We start from the raw sequence: 7,270 nt of genomic DNA on the forward strand, positions 1-7,270 counted from the left end.
CTGCCGTTTTCCACAGATAGGATGCTGTGTAATCATAGGCTCAGGTGGAGTTTGGAAAGAAAATACACATCAGCCAGAGGCAGAAATAGTCTAAGAAAGTATCAAACACAATTACTAGTCAATATCAGAACGCATTGAAGAATATCAGGAAATAGCCGATTAAACCTGTGTGAAAAAAAAGTCTTATTTGTGTTTTCTCCACTTTATTTTATAGTAAGATGATACATACTTTTTCTTTTACAGTGAATACATTAAGGTATGGTATTGCCCGATTACACATCATCCAGACATGCATTCATATATTGCATGTTATCAATGAAAATATTGCAAATATTGTGAAGAGACTTTCAATATCTATTTTATTGGTCAAAAAGCACTAAAATTTTAGTTGTTTCCGCCCAACGTGGGGCTCGAACCCACGACCCTGAGATTAAGAGTCTCATGCTCTACCCACTGAGCTAGCCAGGCTCTTTTTGGATGCCTATAGTTTTGTTCCCTATCCCTGCACTGCCGTTTTCCACAGATAGGATGCTGTGTAATCATAGGCTCAGGTGGAGTTTGGAAAGAAAATACACATCAGCCAGAGGCAGAAATAGTCTAAGAAAGTATCAAACACAATTACCAGTCAATATCAGAAGGCATTGAAGAATATCAGGAAATAGCCGATTAAACCTGTGTGAAAAAAAAGTCTTATTTGTGTTTTCTCCACTTTATTTTATAGTAAGATGATAGATACTTTTTCTTTTACAGTGAATACATTAAGGTATGGTATTGCCCCATTACACATCATCCAGACATTCATTCATATATTGCATGTTAACAATGAAAATATTGCAAATATTGTGAAGAGACTTTCAATATCTATTTTTTTGGTCAAAAAGTACTAAAACTTTAGTTGTTTTCGCCCAACGTGGGGCTCGAACCCACGACCCTGAGATTAAGAGTCTCATGCTCTACCGACTAAGCTAGCCGGGCTCCTTTGGATGCCTATAGTTTTCTTCCATTTCCCTGCACTGCCGTTTTCCACAGATAGGATGCTGTGTAATCATAGGCTCTGGTGGAGTTTGGAAAGAAAATACACATCAGCCAGAGGCAGAAATAGTCTAAGAAAGTATCAAACACAATTACCAGTCAATATCAGAACGCTTTGAAGAATATCAGGAAATAGCTGACTGAACCTGTGTGAAAAAAAAGTCTTATTTGTGTTTTCTCCACTTTATTTTATAATAAGATGATACATACTTTTTCTTTTACAGTGAATACATTAAGGTATGGTATTGGCACATTAAACATCATCCTGACATGTATTCATATATTCAACTTTAACAGTGAAAATACTGCAAATATTGTGAAGAGACTTTCAATGTCTCTCTTTTTTGTCGAAAAGCACTAAAAATATAGTAGTTTTTGTCCAAGGTGGGGCTTGAACCCACGACCCTGAGATTAAGAGTCTCATGCTCTACCCGCTGAGCTAGCCGGTCTCCTGTGGATGCCTATAGTTTTCTTCCCTATCCCTGCACTGCCGTTTTCCACAGATAGGATGCTGTGTAATCATAGGCTCTGGTGGAGTTTGGAAAGAAAATACACATCAGCCAGAGGCAGAAATAGTCTAAGAAAGTATCAAACACAATTACCAGTCAATATCAGAATGCATTGAAGAATATCAGGAAATAGACGATTAAACCTGTGTGAAAAAAAAGTCTTATTTGTGTTTTCTCCACTTTATTTTATAGTAAGATGATACATACTTTTTCTTTTACAGTGAATACATTAAGGTATGGTATTGCCCCATTACACATCATCCAGACATGCATTCATATATTGCATGTTAATAATGAAAATATTGCAAATATTGTGAAGAGGCTTTCAATTTCTCTCTTTTTTGACAAAAAGTACTAATATTATAGCTTTTTTCACCCAATGTGGGGGTCCAACCCACGACCCTGAGAGTAAGAGTCTCATGCTCTACCCACTGAGCTAGCCGGGCTCATTTGGTGCCTATAGTTTTCTTCCCTATCCCTGCACTGCCGTTTTCCACAGATAGGATGCTGTGTAATCATAGGCTCAGGTGGAGTTTGGAAAGAAAATACACATCAGCCAGAGGCAGAAATAGTCTAAGAAAGTATCAAACACAATTACCAGTCAATATCAGAACGCATTGAAGAATATCAGGAAATAGCCGATTAAAAATGTGTGGAAAAAAAGTCTTATTTGTGTTTTCTCACCCTTTATTTTATAGTAAGATGATACATACTTTTTCTTTTACAGTGAATACATTAAGGTATGGTATTGCCCCATTACACATCATGTAGACATGCATTCATATATTGCATGTTAACAATGAAAATATTGCAAATATTGTGAAGAGACTTTCAATTTCTCTTTTTTGTCAAAAAGCACTAAAATTTTAATTGTTTTCGCCCAACTTGATGCTTGAACCCACGACCCTGAGATTAAGAGTCTCATGCTCTACCCACTGAGCTAGCCGGGCTGCTTTGGATGCCTATAGTTTTCTTCCCTATCCCTGCACTGCCGTTTTCCACAGATAGGATGCTGTGTAATCATAGGCTCAGGTGGAGTTTGGAAAGAAAATACACATCAGCCAGAGGCAGAAATAGTCTAAGAAAGTATCAAACACAATTACTAGTCAATATCAGAACGCATTGAAGAATATCAGGAAATAGCCGATTAAACCTGTGTGAAAAAAAAGTCTTATTTGTGTTTTCTCCACTTTATTTTATAGTAAGATGATACATACTTTTTCTTTTACAGTGAATACATTAAGGTATGGTATTGCCCGATTACACATCATCCAGACATGCATTCATATATTGCATGTTATCAATGAAAATATTGCAAATATTGTGAAGAGACTTTCAATATCTATTTTATTGGTCAAAAAGCACTAAAATTTTAGTTGTTTCCGCCCAACGTGGGGCTCGAACCCACGACCCTGAGATTAAGAGTCTCATGCTCTACCCACTGAGCTAGCCAGGCTCTTTTTGGATGCCTATAGTTTTGTTCCCTATCCCTGCACTGCCGTTTTCCACAGATAGGATGCTGTGTAATCATAGGCTCAGGTGGAGTTTGGAAAGAAAATACACATCAGCCAGAGGCAGAAATAGTCTAAGAAAGTATCAAACACAATTACCAGTCAATATCAGAAGGCATTGAAGAATATCAGGAAATAGCCGATTAAACCTGTGTGAAAAAAAAGTCTTATTTGTGTTTTCTCCACTTTATTTTATAGTAAGATGATAGATACTTTTTCTTTTACAGTGAATACATTAAGGTATGGTATTGCCCCATTACACATCATCCAGACATTCATTCATATATTGCATGTTAACAATGAAAATATTGCAAATATTGTGAAGAGACTTTCAATATCTATTTTTTTGGTCAAAAAGTACTAAAACTTTAGTTGTTTTCGCCCAACGTGGGGCTCGAACCCACGACCCTGAGATTAAGAGTCTCATGCTCTACCGACTAAGCTAGCCGGGCTCCTTTGGATGCCTATAGTTTTCTTCCATTTCCCTGCACTGCCGTTTTCCACAGATAGGATGCTGTGTAATCATAGGCTCTGGTGGAGTTTGGAAAGAAAATACACATCAGCCAGAGGCAGAAATAGTCTAAGAAAGTATCAAACACAATTACCAGTCAATATCAGAACGCTTTGAAGAATATCAGGAAATAGCTGACTGAACCTGTGTGAAAAAAAAGTCTTATTTGTGTTTTCTCCACTTTATTTTATAATAAGATGATACATACTTTTTCTTTTACAGTGAATACATTAAGGTATGGTATTGGCACATTAAACATCATCCTGACATGTATTCATATATTCAACTTTAACAGTGAAAATACTGCAAATATTGTGAAGAGACTTTCAATGTCTCTCTTTTTTGTCGAAAAGCACTAAAAATATAGTAGTTTTTGTCCAAGGTGGGGCTTGAACCCACGACCCTGAGATTAAGAGTCTCATGCTCTACCCGCTGAGCTAGCCGGTCTCCTGTGGATGCCTATAGTTTTCTTCCCTATCCCTGCACTGCCGTTTTCCACAGATAGGATGCTGTGTAATCATAGGCTCTGGTGGAGTTTGGAAAGAAAATACACATCAGCCAGAGGCAGAAATAGTCTAAGAAAGTATCAAACACAATTACCAGTCAATATCAGAATGCATTGAAGAATATCAGGAAATAGACGATTAAACCTGTGTGAAAAAAAAGTCTTATTTGTGTTTTCTCCACTTTATTTTATAGTAAGATGATACATACTTTTTCTTTTACAGTGAATACATTAAGGTATGGTATTGCCCCATTACACATCATCCAGACATGCATTCATATATTGCATGTTAATAATGAAAATATTGCAAATATTGTGAAGAGGCTTTCAATTTCTCTCTTTTTTGACAAAAAGTACTAATATTATAGCTTTTTTCACCCAATGTGGGGGTCCAACCCACGACCCTGAGAGTAAGAGTCTCATGCTCTACCCACTGAGCTAGCCGGGCTCATTTGGTGCCTATAGTTTTCTTCCCTATCCCTGCACTGCCGTTTTCCACAGATAGGATGCTGTGTAATCATAGGCTCAGGTGGAGTTTGGAAAGAAAATACACATCAGCCAGAGGCAGAAATAGTCTAAGAAAGTATCAAACACAATTACCAGTCAATATCAGAACGCATTGAAGAATATCAGGAAATAGCCGATTAAAAATGTGTGGAAAAAAAGTCTTATTTGTGTTTTCTCACCCTTTATTTTATAGTAAGATGATACATACTTTTTCTTTTACAGTGAATACATTAAGGTATGGTATTGCCCCATTACACATCATGTAGACATGCATTCATATATTGCATGTTAACAATGAAAATATTGCAAATATTGTGAAGAGACTTTCAATTTCTCTTTTTTGTCAAAAAGCACTAAAATTTTAATTGTTTTCGCCCAACTTGATGCTTGAACCCACGACCCTGAGATTAAGAGTCTCATGCTCTACCCACTGAGCTAGCCGGGCTGCTTTGGATGCCTATAGTTTTCTTCCCTATCCCTGCACTGCCGTTTTCCACAGATAGGATGCTGTGTAATCATAGGCTCAGGTGGAGTTTGGAAAGAAAATACACATCAGCCAGAGGCAGAAATAGTCTAAGAAAGTATCAAACACAATTACTAGTCAATATCAGAACGCATTGAAGAATATCAGGAAATAGCCGATTAAACCTGTGTGAAAAAAAAGTCTTATTTGTGTTTTCTCCACTTTATTTTATAGTAAGATGATACATACTTTTTCTTTTACAGTGAATACATTAAGGTATGGTATTGCCCGATTACACATCATCCAGACATGCATTCATATATTGCATGTTATCAATGAAAATATTGCAAATATTGTGAAGAGACTTTCAATATCTATTTTATTGGTCAAAAAGCACTAAAATTTTAGTTGTTTCCGCCCAACGTGGGGCTCGAACCCACGACCCTGAGATTAAGAGTCTCATGCTCTACCCACTGAGCTAGCCAGGCTCTTTTTGGATGCCTATAGTTTTGTTCCCTATCCCTGCACTGCCGTTTTCCACAGATAGGATGCTGTGTAATCATAGGCTCAGGTGGAGTTTGGAAAGAAAATACACATCAGCCAGAGGCAGAAATAGTCTAAGAAAGTATCAAACACAATTACCAGTCAATATCAGAAGGCATTGAAGAATATCAGGAAATAGCCGATTAAACCTGTGTGAAAAAAAAGTCTTATTTGTGTTTTCTCCACTTTATTTTATAGTAAGATGATAGATACTTTTTCTTTTACAGTGAATACATTAAGGTATGGTATTGCCCCATTACACATCATCCAGACATTCATTCATATATTGCATGTTAACAATGAAAATATTGCAAATATTGTGAAGAGACTTTCAATATCTATTTTTTTGGTCAAAAAGTACTAAAACTTTAGTTGTTTTCGCCCAACGTGGGGCTCGAACCCACGACCCTGAGATTAAGAGTCTCATGCTCTACCGACTAAGCTAGCCGGGCTCCTTTGGATGCCTATAGTTTTCTTCCATTTCCCTGCACTGCCGTTTTCCACAGATAGGATGCTGTGTAATCATAGGCTCTGGTGGAGTTTGGAAAGAAAATACACATCAGCCAGAGGCAGAAATAGTCTAAGAAAGTATCAAACACAATTACCAGTCAATATCAGAACGCTTTGAAGAATATCAGGAAATAGCTGACTGAACCTGTGTGAAAAAAAAGTCTTATTTGTGTTTTCTCCACTTTATTTTATAATAAGATGATACATACTTTTTCTTTTACAGTGAATACATTAAGGTATGGTATTGGCACATTAAACATCATCCTGACATGTATTCATATATTCAACTTTAACAGTGAAAATACTGCAAATATTGTGAAGAGACTTTCAATGTCTCTCTTTTTTGTCGAAAAGCACTAAAAATATAGTAGTTTTTGTCCAAGGTGGGGCTTGAACCCACGACCCTGAGATTAAGAGTCTCATGCTCTACCCGCTGAGCTAGCCGGTCTCCTGTGGATGCCTATAGTTTTCTTCCCTATCCCTGCACTGCCGTTTTCCACAGATAGGATGCTGTGTAATCATAGGCTCTGGTGGAGTTTGGAAAGAAAATACACATCAGCCAGAGGCAGAAATAGTCTAAGAAAGTATCAAACACAATTACCAGTCAATATCAGAATGCATTGAAGAATATCAGGAAATAGACGATTAAACCTGTGTGAAAAAAAAGTCTTATTTGTGTTTTCTCCACTTTATTTTATAGTAAGATGATACATACTTTTTCTTTTACAGTGAATACATTAAGGTATGGTATTGCCCCATTACACATCATCCAGACATGCATTCATATATTGCATGTTAATAATGAAAATATTGCAAATATTGTGAAGAGGCTTTCAATATCTCTTTTTTTTGGTCAAAAAGCACTAAAATTTTAGTTGTTTTCGCCCAACGTGGGGCTCGAACCCACGACCCTGAGATTAAGAGTCTCATGCTCTACCGACTGAGCTAGCCGGGCTCCTTTGGATGCCTATAGTTTTGTTCCCTATCCCTGCACTGCCGTTTTCCACAGATAGGATGCTGTGTAATCATAGGCTCAGGTGGAGTTTGGAAAGAAAGTACACATCAGCCAGAGGCAGAAATAGTCTAAGAAAGTATCAAACACAATTACCAGTCAATATCAGAACGCATTGAAGAATATCAGGAAATAGCCGATTAAACCTGTGTGAAAAAAAAGTCTTA

General features: G+C 37.0%; 1 non-coding gene across 1 annotated transcript; it reads right to left on the reverse strand.

Moving 5' to 3' along the window:
• Positions 1-6,973: 6,973 nt before the first annotated feature.
• Positions 6,974-7,046, reverse strand: TRNAK-CUU (transfer RNA lysine (anticodon CUU)). Its single transcript has one exon. It is a non-coding gene; the product is annotated as a tRNA-Lys (tRNA).
• Positions 7,047-7,270: the final 224 nt, after the last annotated feature.

Source organism: Ambystoma mexicanum, chromosome 4q (genome assembly GCF_040938575.1).
Source record: "Ambystoma mexicanum isolate Mex_15411 chromosome 4q, UKY_AmexF1_1, whole genome shotgun sequence".
NCBI lineage: Eukaryota > Metazoa > Chordata > Amphibia > Caudata > Ambystomatidae > Ambystoma > Ambystoma mexicanum.